Source organism: Protopterus annectens, chromosome 14.part0, assembly GCF_019279795.1.
Source record: "Protopterus annectens isolate FY-2018-M chromosome 14.part0, PAN1.0, whole genome shotgun sequence".
Taxonomy (NCBI): Eukaryota; Metazoa; Chordata; order Ceratodontiformes; family Protopteridae; genus Protopterus; species Protopterus annectens.
Genome location: NC_056748.1, coordinates 860,333,382 through 860,350,025, shown reverse-complemented (window position 1 = coordinate 860,350,025; position 16,644 = coordinate 860,333,382). Strand labels below are relative to the sequence as shown.

The window sequence follows — 16,644 nt, the reverse complement described above, 5'->3', positions numbered from 1 at the left end:
AGACTTCACAGTGATGAAGAGTTTCATTATATTATACCCTTTTTTCAGTTTAATTTCTGCAATATTTTCTTTTGTTTCTAATACTTCTTCTTCTTTTCTTTTTCTTTTGGATGCTCCTGTTAGGGGTTCACCACAGCAGATCATCTGTTTCCATTTTTTCCTGTCCTCGGCATGTTGCTCTATCACAACAGCCACCTGCATGTCCTCTGTCACCACATCCATAAAACGTATTTTAGGCCTTCCTCTTTTCTTCTTACCTATCAGCTCCATCCTTAGCATCCTTCTCCCAATATAACCAGCATCTATCCTCAGCATCTGTCCAAACCAACACACTCCCACTTCTTTGGCTTTGTCTTCAAACCATCCAACCTGACTGACCCTCTAATATACTCATTTCTAATCCTGTCCATCCTCGTCACACCCAATGCAAATCTTAACATCTTTAACTCTGCCACCTCCAGCTTTGACTCCTGTCATTTTATCAGTGCCACCTTCTCTAACCAATATAACATGGCTGTTCTCACTACCATCTTGTAGACCTTCCCTTTCACTCTTACTGATACCCGTCTGGCACAAATCACTCCTGACACTCTACTCCACCCACTCCACATTGCCTGCACTCTCTTTTACACCATTACTCTGAACTGTTGATCCCAAGCAGTTAAACTCATCTACCTTCATCAACTTTACTCCCTGTATCCTCACCATTCCTCTGTCCTCTCCCTCATTCACACACATATTTTGTCTCTTAGTCCTGCTGACCTTCATTCCTCTCCTCTCTAGACCATATCTCCACCTCTCCAGGGTCTCCTCAACCTGTTCCCTACTGTCACTACAAATCACAATGTCATCTGCAAACGTCATAGTCCATGGGGACTCTTGTCTGATCTCATCTGTCAACCTGTCCATTTTTTTGGTTTCTAGTACCATGATTGGAAAGGACACCATTCCTAAATCAGGGTATGATTAAAGTTCATGAAATTCGTATTTGTTGCTAGCCAAAAGTGCTCTTCACAGTGTGCCTAGAACTGCCTCCTGCAATAACTATGCATGTCTAAGTACAACTGTAAATTCTTTTTTTATGAGACCCATTGCTCCTAGTAATAGTGGAACTGTCTGGGCATCTTTCTTCCACATTGCTGTCATTTCTGACTGCAAATCCTGGTATTTTATGGTTGTGTGTCTCTCTCTCTGTATATAAGAAACTGTAATCATTGGGTATAGCAATTTTAATGATCAATGCTACTTTTGTCTATTTTTTATGGACTACTATATCTGGTTTTCTCACATCTATTTTTTTGAACTGTTGGTAATGGGTGATCCCATGTGATGTAAACGTCATCATTCATGCTATGTGAGCAAAACCACAACAGCTCGAAGATGAATAAATCTAATATACCACACACGACAGACCAGCAGCTCCGTAGTAGGAAATATTTATTTAGAATCCACACAAAGAATCTCGAATCTCTAGCGCCTCGGCCACTTGCCTTTAACAGAGTACTACGGAGCTGCTGGTCTGTCCTGTGTGGTATATTAGATTTATTCATGCTATGTGGTTCATGCTTCCAATGCTTCTCAGCTACTTCACTATTGTAGTGTTTGCAGAATCCCCAGTGCAACAGACCTGCCACATTATTGTGCCTTTCAGTATACAGGCCCTCTGCCATGAGTGTAATACACCCGGCACCAAGATCTGTGACTGTTTTCAGTTGCTTTTTACAGAACATGTATTTGTTTGTTTTCCCACATGTTCAATGGACTTTGTAAACTAATACATATGTAGTGCACTATTCTGAGCTGCCATTATTAACCTTTTATTTTTTTGGTTTTGATTCACCTCACCTAGTCATTCCTATGTCAAATCCTGATTGACATGAGGTTGTTCCAGGAGATCTCTGTACTTGCTACAATAGTTATGCTTTTTCCAGTTATCCTTCCTTCTCATCTGATCCTTGTCTGTATATTCTTTTTTTTGTTTTTCTTGTTTGGCACATTCATTTGCTGTCTGATTTTAACTTCTTATGGTTTGATTTCCACTACCACTTGACACCAAAATGCTTCCACTAAACTAAACATAGAAGTTATCTTAGACTTCTCCTTGTGTTTTAAAACTTTCACTATGTTTCGTTCTGGTGAGGTTCCAGGACTGCAGATCTATACACGTAATCAGTTTTGAGGAGGGCCACATCTCCTACAGAGCAAGAAATACATAAGATTGGTATGAACTGATTTTTATATATTATTTGATAAGTATGAAGCATTTTTCTTATTTTCTTGTCCAACTGCTCCAATATCTTTGAGGCCAGTCAGTCACTCCAAAACTGTAAGTTAGAACAGGAAGAGCAAATTGGATTGTAGCTGGAGCTTTATTCATAAATGTCAAGACAGTTTTTGGTATTAGTTTTAGTCTTCTTAAGTATTCCTTACTGAGATACAGTCACATTAGTTCATGTTTTACTGCAGATCCTTCATCTATTCCCAGATATTTATATATTCACTTCTGCTCAAGTTCTTTTACATCACATTCATGGCCCAGATGGATATTTTTGTGGTGCTGTAGCTTGCCTGATTTTAACATTGCTTTTGCATATTTATTAAGATCAAATGACATTCTTATATCATCTAAGAAAGTTTTAAACACTTGTAGTTGTGATTTTGATTCATCATCCAATGAACCATGTAAGTAATCTGAAAATGTAGATGAGAAGCCAAGGTTGTTTTCTGAGAGAAATTGTAACTATGTTTAATCTGTTAAGTAAATAGCTTAACGGGTTAAGAACAAGACAAAACAGTAGCAGTGACAGAGAACCACTCTAGAATATCCTTTTGAATTTTTATCCCAGAGATAATAATTTACCCTTTGTCACAGCTTAACTTTAACTTGGTTTGCCACTGTTTTATGGTCACTGTAATGCAATTTATGAATGTTGTAGGTGTCCTATACATCTGTAAGCATTCCTGTATTCATAAATGTTTCATCACAGGATTGTTGAGAGTCCAATAACTTAATGTCTTCAATTAAATACTTTTATTTCTAAAAACAAAATAAATCCACTTCTAAATCCTTCTTACAAAAAAACTGACCCAGATCATTCCTTTTATAGATTTGTTTGGGAGAAGCACTTTCATCCTTGTAGACTACTTCACATCCATTTCTAATATCTAAAGTTTATGTGATCATTATGCTACTATATATACTGTTGCAGAGGGACTGTAGTACACTGTGTGATAACCCAGTTTCACCTGAATGGGCATTTACCTGTTCAGAATGAAGACATCTGATAAGATTTTCAATGCATCCTCATTTGCAAGGAAGGTGGGGGCTTTTCCCTGCTCAGAATGTAGACATCACATAGAATGTTAGACCCATCCTCATTAGCTTAGGAATGCTCTCAGTTTGTGCTTGGTAAGCCCATGTGTCTAACACATGGTATTCTTATGTGCTGCTCAACTTTGTTATTGCCCAATCCTCTGTTACCTTAAAGTCTGCCCTTTTTATGTATAAACGCAATATCAGTTTTTCATTTTACATGTCTGTCTGACCCAAATGCATGGTAGGGTACTGCACTCTGGTGCTAACATAGGTGACTATTGTAGGTTTGAATCTAATTTCCTAATAGGACAAGTAGCTAGGCAGGTAGGGTTACTGCACAATGATGCTGACATAGTTGACTGTTGCAGGTTTGAATCTAATTTCCTTTCAAAGCCAAGTGTGAAGCTGGCATTCAAAACATTCTAACTTAGCAAGGTAAGAAGAAAATGTTCTATAAATTAAACAAAGAAGAGTTGTAAGCCCTAATCAGTATTAGTAGAGAAAAGAACAAGAGAGTAATGAAGGCTGGTGATAGTCGAGTTACAGCACTGTTGCATAAAATAGGAAAATTGATAGCATACTTGATAACCCAATAGTTTACAAGAAAATGGATTACATGGCAGTCACAAATGTATATGATGCTATCTAACATGCCTTGAATTCAGTGTACAATGATTAATAAGTAGCAAACTGCAATAATTTCTTTAAGTTAGTCATCTACCTACCTTTTTTGGTATCCCTAAGCCCCAAAAGTGATTAGTGGGTCCTTCTTACATTCCTGTGGTAGCAAATGGAGGTGTGTAACTGAGCCTATATCCATTTACTTGAGGATTCAATAAATCTACTTGAGCTAAAGACAGATCATATATTTTGGACACTATTAACTTTCTTCACAAAATCAGAAATATCAGGATACACCCTGAAACTTGGCTTGTCATAATTGATTTGGAAACCATCTATAACATTTTGTCACACATCTACTGCATCACAGCAGTACATATGGCACTAATAAAAAATACTGGGGCCCTCCCTGATAAAATAGAGTTAACTACAAAACTTCTTCTTCTTTTGCTACTACCGGAAAACAATTTCTTCATATTTAATGACAAATTATACCAACAGACCACAGGAATCAGTTTGCGGCAGCCATTGCCCTGAGTCTAGCTAATGTTGCTTTTGCAAAATAGGAGAAAGATGTGGTTTAGTGCTCAGATTTTCACCAGTACATGGCCTGTTGCTTATGTTTCATTGATGACATTTTCACTGTCTGGAATGGAGAAAAACAGCTAAAAAACTTATACTCGCATATAGGGAGCTCAACATTCTTCCTAAAATGTACCACAAACAACAGCCAGTACACTGTATGTTTTCTAGATCTGAATATCAGTAAGGACAATGAGACAGGGTCCATCTGCAGCAATCTATACCAGAAACCCACAAGAATGAAAATACTGCTGCATCCTTCCATGCTTTCAATAACTAAAAGCAATGTCATAAAGTCACAAGGTATGCACACTTCAAGGGTCTCAAAAGAACTTACTGACTTACTGCACAGCCCAAATATGCTTACAAAAGATTTCCTAGCTAGGGATATGAAAGCAGGATGGTCAGTAACATACAGGAACCAGTGATGAACTTGAAAATAGCAGAAGACTCCTTCTTGCTAAGCTCTGTTAGCAGATGGCACAACAACTGCAGAATAACTCACCTAGACCCTAAAACTGAGGCCAATAAATGAAACATGGCCATAGCATATACAACAGACAGTAAAGAAATCCAAAGGGCCATTGCTGAGAATTTTATAATAATGCAGAATAATAGATCCATAGTTAAGATCCTTGAACTAGGCCCAAGTTTTATCTTAAAGAAAGGAAAAAACATCAGTGATTTCCTTGAATCAAAAGACTGGGGAGAAAGGATAGATGCTTATGTTACTTCTTTGGAATTCTGCTAGTGATTTTTTTTTTTATATTTGCTATTGTTTTAGCCTCCATACCACTGCTTGGGACACTTCTTCAGAATTCCACTAGGGAATCACACTCAAAGTCAAACTTCTGGTAGAAAAATCAGATTAGAAGTCATGCTTATTATGTTGTATTCTTATAATTTGTCATTCTTCAGTATTGTTTTACCTTCCATTCTACAGCCTGAAATACCATTATTATTATTATCATTCGTCGGTGCAGTACTATAAACTTACATCAGTACAGTTAATATTGTTGTACAATCCAGCCACTGCAAATGTCATAGGTTAGTTCAGCATATTTGGAAGCTTGTGACAAGTAAGAGGAAGCTCTACTTGGTTAACAGACCCCACCAACAGTCTATGTTAAATTATAAAGGAGGTTGTTGTTTAGTTGTCCTGTCAGTTTAAAAGTTTTAAAATTATTTAGCTAGTGAATATTTTTTAAAACAACATGGTGATTTTTATTGGCCACAAAAACCACCTGTAAACTATTTTGTAGAATTCAGTCTGGGAGCCTGCATGTAAAAATTGATTCATTTTGAGTTTATCCATTAAAAAGATCAGACATTAAGGTAATAGATGAGTGATCAATAACATAGTTTTGCAACATATAAAAGAGATTAAAGGGTTGGACATGTTGTACCAAGCATTACTTTTGAGTATCCCCATGCAAATGAGGATGGGTCTAACATCCTAACAGACGTCTACATTCAGAGCAGGGGAAAGCCCCCATGCAAAGTAGAATGAATCTAACATCCTAGCAGATGTTTTCATTCTGAGCAGTGAAAGGCCAATCAGTTGGAACTGCGTAGCCCCAGAGTGTACTGCACCCTCTGTAACAGTATTTATATTAGCATAATGATCATGGAAAGTTTAGATGTAAGAAGTGGATCTGAAGAAGTATACATGGATGAAAGGGCTTATGCCAATAAAACATATAAATGAATGATTTGAAGTCAGTCTCTTTGAAGAAAGAAGATTTAGAACTGGACTTATTTTGTTTTTAGAAATGAAATTATTTACTTGAAAGGATTGCTCTAAGTACTTGGACATTCAACAATTCTTTGTTGAAATTTTGGTTTGTCCTGACACATACTCCCTGTATACAGTTAGGCTAGATTGGAAATACTGGAGTCGCCACCTTTGGGTGACCTTTGATTGTTTTTCCATGAATGAGGGATTGTGCCAAATGCTTTTTTGTAATCTATCCATGCCATACTTCATTCTTCCCTGTTTTACAACTCTCTACTATGGTTTTGTTTACCAACAAATGATCCTTTCTTCCATATGACTTTCTTTTGTTACCCTTTTATTCTGTTGCCATAAATAAGTTTTTTTTTGAAGGAATATAAACTGTGTCTGCATCAACTCTAGCATGTAGTTTGTATATCATGGGAATGCAAGTTATTGGTCTGTTGTCTTTATGATTGTTTGCTGGTTCACTCTTAAAAAGGAGTATCATTTTCCCTGTTGTTAACCAGGTTGATGTCTATTTGGGATATGCATACAAGTAATTCTTACTCAGGGCTAAATCTTTGTGTAAAGATGTTAATAATTTTAGCCAAAAATTAGGTACTGTGTCTAGGCCTAGGGTTTTCTAGTTAGGAGCTTTTCTTAATTTTGTTTCAGTATCTCTGGCCACTACTTCATTTCATTTCATAACCTCTACATTAGAACTCCTTAGTATTTATTTTATTTTTTCTATCCATTCAGCATCTTTGTTATGTTCCATATGGTCTTCATAAATATTTTTCCAAAATGTGTCTATTCCTTCTTGTTTTGGTGGTGTTTCTGTTCCTTTTGCTTTGTTTCCTGGTGCTCTATAAAATTTTTTGCATCATCAATGAATTGCTTATATTGTATTTTTCCTTTATACTGGTAAATATCTTCTCAGTGTTTATTCCTTTATTGATATTTTTAGTTTATTGTTTACAATAATGTATGATAGATCCTGATCTGTTTTGAATCCGTGTGCTGCTTTTACCACCTTATCTTTCTATGCATTTTTGATAATCTGTTATTTCTTCTATATTCTTCTAACAGTGACTGTTCTTGTCTTAACTGCTTTTAGTTTTCTCTATTTGATGTTTCCATGGTTGCATGTTATTTCTTCCATTCCTTTCCCTTATTGCTCTTTTTGTGGTAAGTCTTTATCTGGTATTAATTTAGCTGCACAATAATATATCCTAATTATTTCTATTATATCACTTGAATTTTGCTTAATAGCTCTAATTACTGTGCTCATATGTTTTACTAAACCTTTGAGTCTTATTCACCTCCTGTAATTTGTTTCTTTCATTGATCTTAATATATCTACCCATGTCTATTAAATCAAGCAGCTCTTCCCTTAGATCAGTTTCTTCTAGACTGAGAACACCTTCTTTGCTCTCCATTTCCTGCACGTATTCTACAGTAAGTTCCAGAACATCTTCCTTTGACATATTCTCATCTGACACACCTTGTTTCATCTGATGCTCCTTCATATGACCCATCACTCCACAACAATGATGTGCTGGAGTTGTAACTGTTTCCTGCTCCTTCCTTTGCTGTGCAACTTCAAATTAATTTTGTACTGGTGTTCTACAGAATGATCCAGAAGCATCACCATGTCACAAGTCTTACTATTTATTGGTGGTGGTAATAATATGATTACTTTTTATTTTATCACTGCTGTGTCTGCCACGGTGTCTAGTAGTGTTACAGCAAACTAATTCACAGAGCAGATAAACACCTAGTTAAGGCTAACAGCACATGAAATATAGAGGCATACATTGCAAATTGTTTGATGAGTCATGAAACTGAGCACAATACCAACTGTGTGATAAGTAATGATGCTGAGTACAGTACCAATGTTATGATGGTTCATGAGGCTGAATACAGTACCAGTGGTATGATGGGTCATGAGACTGAGTAAAATTCCAATTGTGTGACGAGTCATGAGACTGAATACAATACCAATTGTGTGATGTGTCATGAGGATGACTACAACACCATTTGTGTGATGAGTCATGAAACTGAGTACAATACCAACTGCATGATCAGTTATGAAATTGAGTACAATACCAGTTATGTGTGATGAGTCATGAGACTTAGTGCAATACCAATTATGTGAAGAGTCACTGAGCTGAGTACAATACCAGTTGTGTGATTAGTCATGAGATTGAGTACAATGTGTGATGAGTCATGAGATAAAGAAGTGCAATATCAGTTGTGTGATGAGTCATGAGACTGAGTACTCTGCAAAATGTGTGATGGCATCAGTGAGTACAATACCAATTGTGTGATGAGTCATGAGGCTGAGTACAATACCAACTGTGTGATGAGTCATGAGATATAGAAGTATAACTTCAGTTGTGTGATGAGTCATGAGATAAAGAAGCACACTGCAAATTGTGTGATGACATCAGTCACAAGACTGACTACAATACCAAATGAGTGACGAGTCATGACACTGAATACAATGGCATGTCTTACAATGAGTCTATGTACCCATTTCATCAACCTCCTCAAAAAAAGAAGAGCAGCATACACTTGTCAGCCATCATAACTGAGAATATCAGTATGGTTGAAGCCAACCATCTGTTGCTGAGACATGAAATGAATAAGTACAAGGACTATATAATAATATGTGCTCATAACTGGGATAAAAAATGTAAGGAAAATCTGCCTTTTGAATAGGCACACAACTGCTGCAAAACACAACATGATTTATTGCTCAACATCCAAGTAGCAGGCACAAATGTACCAATATAGCATCTGTACAGGCACTGACTTTATTTATTTATTCATTTATTTATTTATTTATTGTTTGCTTGTTTGTTTGTTTGTTTGATATGCAGGTGAGTGGGGCAGTACAGTGATAATTTTAGCTAAGACCTATACACAAGGCACAAAGATGGTTAACACTGTAACAAAAACATAGAGACAACGCAAGGCGAAGACTTTATAAAAGGCAAGTATAGTAGCACATTCAGTTGTTCAGAGGTGCAATAGCATTGTTCTTATTCACAGGCATAATATGCAAGCAATAATGCTAGACAGGGTGTGTGTTACAGTGTAAATAACACCTGCCCAGGGGTGTTCTGAGGCACAGAGCCACAGGTAGAGGGTCACTACACTTCTGAAATGGCATTATTAACACAATAACACATACCCTGGAGGGCGTAGCTCTTGGACAATGGGCAATCTGTAAATTGTTTTTTATTTGTTTTTGCTTTTTTTTTAATTTAATATATAAATTCACGGAAACAGCTGCCAACAACTGAAAAGTTAAAAAGTAAAGCTGAAACCAAGTTCGTAATGGATGCACAATAAATGAAATCCGAAGCCAGAAGTAAAACTACTTCTTTAATAGACCATAAATTCAACAAAATGGTTTGGATTAAGCGCTTTCATCCACATTAAAGTGGACTTCATCAGAATGATGATCTGATGAAGTCCACTTTAGTGTGGATGAAAGCACTTAATCCAAACCATTTTGTTGAATTTATGGTCTATTAAAGAAGTAATTTTACTTCTGGCTTTGGATTTCATTTATTGTGCATCCATTACGAACTTAATTTAATATATACAAATAAATAAAATAAATATATACAAATATATATATATATATATTTCTCTTTTTTAATGTAAGGACTTTATCATAGCTCTCAATTAATTGAGGACAAATCTCAAAAGAATCAGGAACAAATTCAGAAGTAATCAGGGAAACTTAAAATATTAGTTATAAATTCTGTCATTATAGCAACTTTCTAATTTTATAAGAGCAATATATAAACTCTGTTCCTATTTTTGAGGCTTTGCCCCTCCCCCCCATTATTTTATGCTTTGTCCGGATTTCTTGAGCTAAGAGTTGAGAGGTATACATACCTCTTAATTTTAAATGAGTTGCATCCACTGCTCAATCTCTCTCTCTCTCTCTCTCTCACACACACATGTGCACACACACACGCACACACACACACACACACACACACACACACACACACACACACACACACACACACACTTCTGCTTTCGTGCACACAAGCACCAATACACTCACACACACATACAGAAACAGAAACAGACTCATACACGCACACGCACACTTTTCTATTTTTTTAATTATCCAATTGTTTTAATTTTACACTTGCTAAACAACAAAAGTTGTGCTTAGCAAGTGTAAAATAATGGCTTGCTTGATCTCACTCACACTTTCATGCACACATATTTTTCTTTCTTTTTTTAAATATTTTGTTTGTTTTAATGTTACTCTACCTAAACAGCAAAAGCACAGCTTAGTGAGTATAAAATAATGGTGAGCTCCACTGCAGCTTCATATTCTGCCATGAAGCTGTGGACTCATTTTTCAGCGAACATTACCTGTACATTAATACCCTGCACAATAATGTACAGGCTGAGAGGTACAAAATAGTTGCAGGTATTATGGTAAACATCAGTTTGGAAGTTCATTTGAAAAAATCGGATGCATTACTTTATAACAAGTGAAATACATACTTATATATGCATACTGATATTTCAGATGTAAGGCAATGATGCCTTTCTTGCCTGCCAATATACCAAAACAGTCATCACCACAGTGAGTGTTCAAGATCTTCCTAAAATGCCTAAGCTAGAGCTTGTTTTAATATAGATTAAAAACTATTACTAATATAGATTATTGATGTACTATTTACTATAGATTGCTGAGGGGTGATCTATGGCTGGCTTACAACGCATCCGCAAATCCCACACTTATGAATCTCCTGCATATTTGTAAGTCAAACACTACCAGAAATACAAGGTCTAAGGATCTGAATTTTTTCTTTGACTTAAGTAAAACATACTGGAGAGACAGATATGTGTCCTAGAGACACTCACTCCTATGGAACAGGCTTCCTATCCATGTGAAGCTGAATTTGTCTATTACAAAATTATAGGAAATTTACAATGAGCCTGGAACCCATGTTCCTTATGGACAGAGGTGGCCTATAAATGCTTGGCCCTCAATGTCCTACTTGAATGCAGGGCACCATTATTCTTTCAGGAAAACTTGTCTAGGCTTAGAAAGGCCCCCGGGGTCATTAACCTAGTAACTATCTATGATTCTGTGAATATAATTTGATAATCTATGCCAGGTGTCAGCTACTCTTGTAGAGAACCAGTTACAGTTAGTATCTCTCTCATTCCTGTATAATTTCTTACATAGTGGAACAAGAACACCATCACCACCCATTTTTTCCCATTTTTCTTCAAGGTGTTGATGTGTCATGTCAACTGCCACCGACTCTCTCAATTCAGTGCTGCTCTCCTACCTTCTTCAACAGTAATGCCTGACTTTCACAGGTCTTTCTTTATCCAATGCATCTATCTCTTGGCAGTACATCCTCATTTCCTTTGGCCTTATTCCTGTTTCATCCAAATCTTCTTCAACAAATTGTCTTCTACTTTCCAGACATATGCCCAAAACCACCTAATTTGTACTCTTTGATTTTCCCTGCAACTGGAAATACTGGGGCTTCTGCTCTGATGTCCTCATTTATTCATCTGTCCCACAGTGTGCATTCTGTCACCCATCTCAGGCACTTCATTTCCATCATCTCTAACTTTCTCAGCTGCTCTGCCTTCACTACCCAGGTTTCTATAACATACTGGTCACACCACTAGTTTGCACACTTCACTCTTCAGCTTCTTTGGCATTCATTTGTTATACACTATGTGAAGATATGTGAAGGCTGCCAGCCTAGCCAGATGGAATTTTGTAGATAATTCTGTCATTTGTAAATATTAATATAAGCCACAGGCTTGTTCTCTTAAATGGAAGAAAATGGTGTTAAATGTTGAACGTCAAAAATGGAACAACAGTGCACTCTGCTGGAAGAAAGCTAGCTTTGTATAATGGCTTGATCTCAAACTCAGAGCCGTGATGTCTGAACCAGCAGATTCTTTATATTGTCTTGAGACCAGAGTTAATTGCTAGATTTTACATATATAATGTCTTTAATTACTGTGGTTTCCTGACCAGGTGCAAGATCAAAGCAATGTAAATGTAGAGTTTCTGTTAGCCTGGGAAACCAGAGAATTGTTAAGAATGATGTAATCTAAAATGAGTCAGCAGGATATATTATCAATTTAAAGGACTTTCTCAGAGACAGAGAGAGAGCATTTTAGATTTTGTCTTCAGAACTGACCACTTACCAGCACTTGCTTTGCTCTGTCTGTATGTAAGTAGGATCTTAGACTTTAGTGTTTCTCTTAAACAATAGATAGAAAACAGTAAGTTTAGACTAGCTGTTTTCTTTATTGATGTCAGACCTATTCTACTGTATTATTTTAAGCATTTTCCTGCGATCTCTGAACTCTTAACTAGCACTGTGTAGTAAGAAGTATGGTCTTGTGTTTTTTTATTATTTATTATTAAATGGTTTTAAACATTTCAACTGTGGCTGTTTTGTGTAGGAATAATTTAAGCTCTAGAGTACATTGCATGTATATGGTGATACTGTGCAAAGCCACTCCAAGTAAGTCTTGCTGCTCAGTCACACTTACCATTTGGATAATAATATTGCACAGTAATAATTGGACACCCTTTGTTAAGGGCCTTTTTAGTAGCTGATAAGTACTGGTCCTGGAGGCAGTGATTACTACCTTATAGCCTGGACAGAATGGGCACAGCTAGTGAACCTGTGCCAGCCTTCCCCGGGAGTGTCTGTGTGGTTGTATATACATCATATCTCAAAGTGTGTGTCAGCTACTTGGGCAGGGACATGAAGCACTGGTTGGACAGAGAGGAGACTGCTGGGAGGACTTGGCTTGGGACCCTGGCTAAGGGCCCCATTCTATAGCTGTGACAGTGCGGAGTCTTATTGGGGATCTGGAGAGAAAGGGAGAAATCAGCCCCAGACTTATTGTGATCTCTGTGTACTCTTAAGGGACATTGTACTTTACTGTGTGTGTACTTGTTATCCTTCTCAATGTGGACACCCTTCACTGGTGTTAGTGGTGAGGATTGAGGCTCCTTTATTGCTGGGCCAGTGTATGGGTGTTACACACTACACTACTCTATCCTTCTGCACAAAGTTGGGCCATCAACAGACCCTGGAAAACCCCCATAAAAAGACCCATAAATCTCACTAGTCTCATATGCAAAGTGATGGGAAGAATTATCATGGAAATGATCAATAATAACATAGGAAACCTCCAGAGACTGAGCCCAACCCAGTTTGGCTTAGACAAGGGCAGGTCATGCCTACTCAACCTGGTGGATTTCTTTGAGAAGGTCACCAAAGCAATGGATTAGGGCAAAATGGTTCACACTGCATATTTTGTCCAGGCCAAGGCATTTGACACAATACAGTCCATGGGCATTGTTGACAAACTCAAGAGGTTAGGCTTAAACCCTTATGTCATCTGGTGGATAGCTATCTGGCTCACAGCAGGATCCAGGAAGTTAGAATTGGGGAGTCTACCTGTACAAAGAGGCTAATTACAAATGGAGCCCCTCAGGGCTCAGACCTGGAACCATTCCTTTTTGGCATTTACTTCTCTTTGAAGTCATCACCAATGTCAGTGGCCTCTGATTAACTAAATTTGCAGAGGATTGCAAATTAGGAGCAGTCCCAGAATACCCCACTGACACAAATGTTCTCCACGATGGGCTAACATAGACAAATACCTGGTGTCAGAGCCATGGACTAAAACTAAATGCCAAGAAATGCATAATACTATCCTTTGGGAAGTTATCCATCCCTCTTAACTATAATATTGACAACACACTCCTTAAGAGTTTACACAGTAGTCAAAGACTTTGGGACACACATAGACAGTGATCTAACCTTTGACCATCACATGTCCACAGTAGTGAGGAAATAATTCCATATTGTGCAACTTATAAACAAAGGTATAAAATCTAGGTCCAAGGAAGACATTGTTCCACTGTATTCAGTATTCATAAGATCTGTCATTGAGTAAAATGCCCCTTTGGTATGTACCTAACCAGGCATTTTCAACAACTGGAATGTCCACAGAGATTCCTCACTAAAAGAATTCAGGGCATAAGTAACATGTACTATGCAGATAACCTTAAGGCCATATATCCTGTATTCTGTCTCCTACAGGCTGTTGAGTGGAGATCTATGCCTGGCGTACAAGGCAATGTCAGACCCCACCCTGATAGACTTACTGCATATCTGCAAAACAAACAGCACCTGAATTACCCATTTTAAAGACTTAAACCTTGCCTGTGATATAAATAGGACATGCTGGAGAGACAGGTATGTAATCCAGAGACTACTTCTTCTCTGGAACAGACTCCCCAACCCGATTCAATTGAAACTTGGACAACTGGATGGGGAATAGGAAATTCATCCCTGGTTTGGCATCTGGACACAGGCAGCCTGTAAATAGTTTATCTGTCAGGCCCCAGCTTATAAATGTTTCATCTCCCAAGCCTCTGCATACACTTTACTTATTAAGGATACCAGAACTTGTTGAGATTCAGGATGCATGTCTAGGCTTAAAAAAGCCCTTGTGGTCACTGCCCTATTAAACACCTATGAACACCTGACAGTCTGTGTCAGTTGGCTACAAGACCACTGATTCTAGCTTTGACCTTCTCATTCAGACTTGCCTTCTCCTCTACAACCCTTCCCATATGCTTGAAGCTGTTAATTTGTTATACATTTGTTATAAATTACCTTTGGTGAGATGACATGAATCCAGATATTATAGGCTTGGGGCTGGGATATAGAATATAGCATAGTAGATTTGAAACTCACTGTTAAATCAGAAGCAGAGGGTGGTTGTTAGAGTAGAACTGCTGGGTAGAGAAGTTAAGCAGTGGGTGTTGCAGGATTAATGCTGGCAACTGTCCTGTTGAATATATTTTTGACAGGTATGAAAGTAGCATTGGAGAGGATGACCACTGGATGATACAAAGAATGGTGTGGTAATCCTGGGAGAATAGTCTCCACTGATACATTTGGTACTGAGGTTAGACAAGTGACAGCTGAAATTTAGTGTAAAACCGTGAAAAAGAAAAGAACAGATACAATCCTGCTGGGCTGGCCTTAAGCAGAACGAAAAGGAAAATAATTTGAGTACAGTAATCGCCCAATTGCTGAATCCTGCAATGCATTGTGAAAAGGCAGGGGTAATATGCGGTGGTATAAAGAACAAAGAGTGGACTGTAGAGATAAAGTGGTCATCTTTCCAATGCATAGGGCACTGGTAAGCCTGCATCTGTAGTACTGTGTACAGGGCTGGTAACCTTTCAATGGAATGTATGTTCAGGTGGTAGAATAACCACATTTTAGATAAATTACCAGATGAATAATGTGAATGGTGTGGTGCAGTAATGGAGACTAAGAATCACAACCATGTGTACATTAGAACAGAGGTAAAAAAGGAGAAAATGATTTTCATTTATGTCATTTTTTTCAACAAATGGAGGGGGTACATTAGAAGACAATGGACAGTGAAGAAGGAAGAATGATAGAGAGCAAAGCTAACAACCAGAAGATGGATATTTCAAGTTAGACATAAGAAAACACTTTTTCAAAGAAAGGGTGGTAGGACCCAGGCATAGACTACCTGAGGTAGTGAGACAATGTAAGTTATCAAAAGGGTTGAAATATTGCTTGGAAAGGACAAACATGGGTTTGGAATGAGTAGTTGTGTAAAAATAAGCCTGTCACTATCCTAGCAAGACTGTGTGTGTGTATTTTATATAAGACATTTTTTCCTTATTTAAGAAGCCATATTAAGTTGTAGTGTGTAGTTTTTCTACAACTACTGCCTACATGGTTCCAGTTATCACTTTTTTGCATGTCTGAAATGCTACCTTGCTTTGATATCAGATGTGCTAATAGAATATAATGCTGTTTTAAGTGGAATTGGAGGCTGGCCCATGCTTATTTACTTAAGTGTTCATATTTCAGAAGCTGTGCTGCACAGAATGCATAAATGCTGAAGACAAACAACATCAGACATGATGAGGGATGCCAGATGTGATCTAAGCAGATACAACTTTTGGGGACAGAAAATTTTGAGTAAAGTTTAACTGATTCTGTATGAGAAAATACATGTGGCAACAGCAGTTGTTTCATTTTGAGGTTTCTGTCATGCATGTGATATGATTCATTTGCCATAAGGAAATGACTAGAAGCAGTAAAACATGTGCCAGAAAGGAATACATCTGAGTAAACATATTCTGCCAGCGTAAAACAGGCTTTTCATTTATTGTTGCTGCTATTATAAAATACAGTATACGAGCAAACATACTGTATGTTTATCTCAGAGTTTTTCTGTTCTTAATGAAAAAACTGCTGCATTGCACATCTGAGGTCACTGGTTGCCATGGAGAACTCTCAATGGGGAAAAC

General features: G+C 37.5%; 1 protein-coding gene across 2 annotated transcripts in view; it reads left to right on the top strand.

Annotated features, from left to right (window-relative positions):
- SPOCK2 (SPARC (osteonectin), cwcv and kazal like domains proteoglycan 2) overlaps positions 1-16,644 on the top strand; it is a 1,197,555-nt gene that overhangs the window by 157,682 nt on the left and 1,023,229 nt on the right. The gene's annotated exons all lie outside the window — the stretch shown is intronic.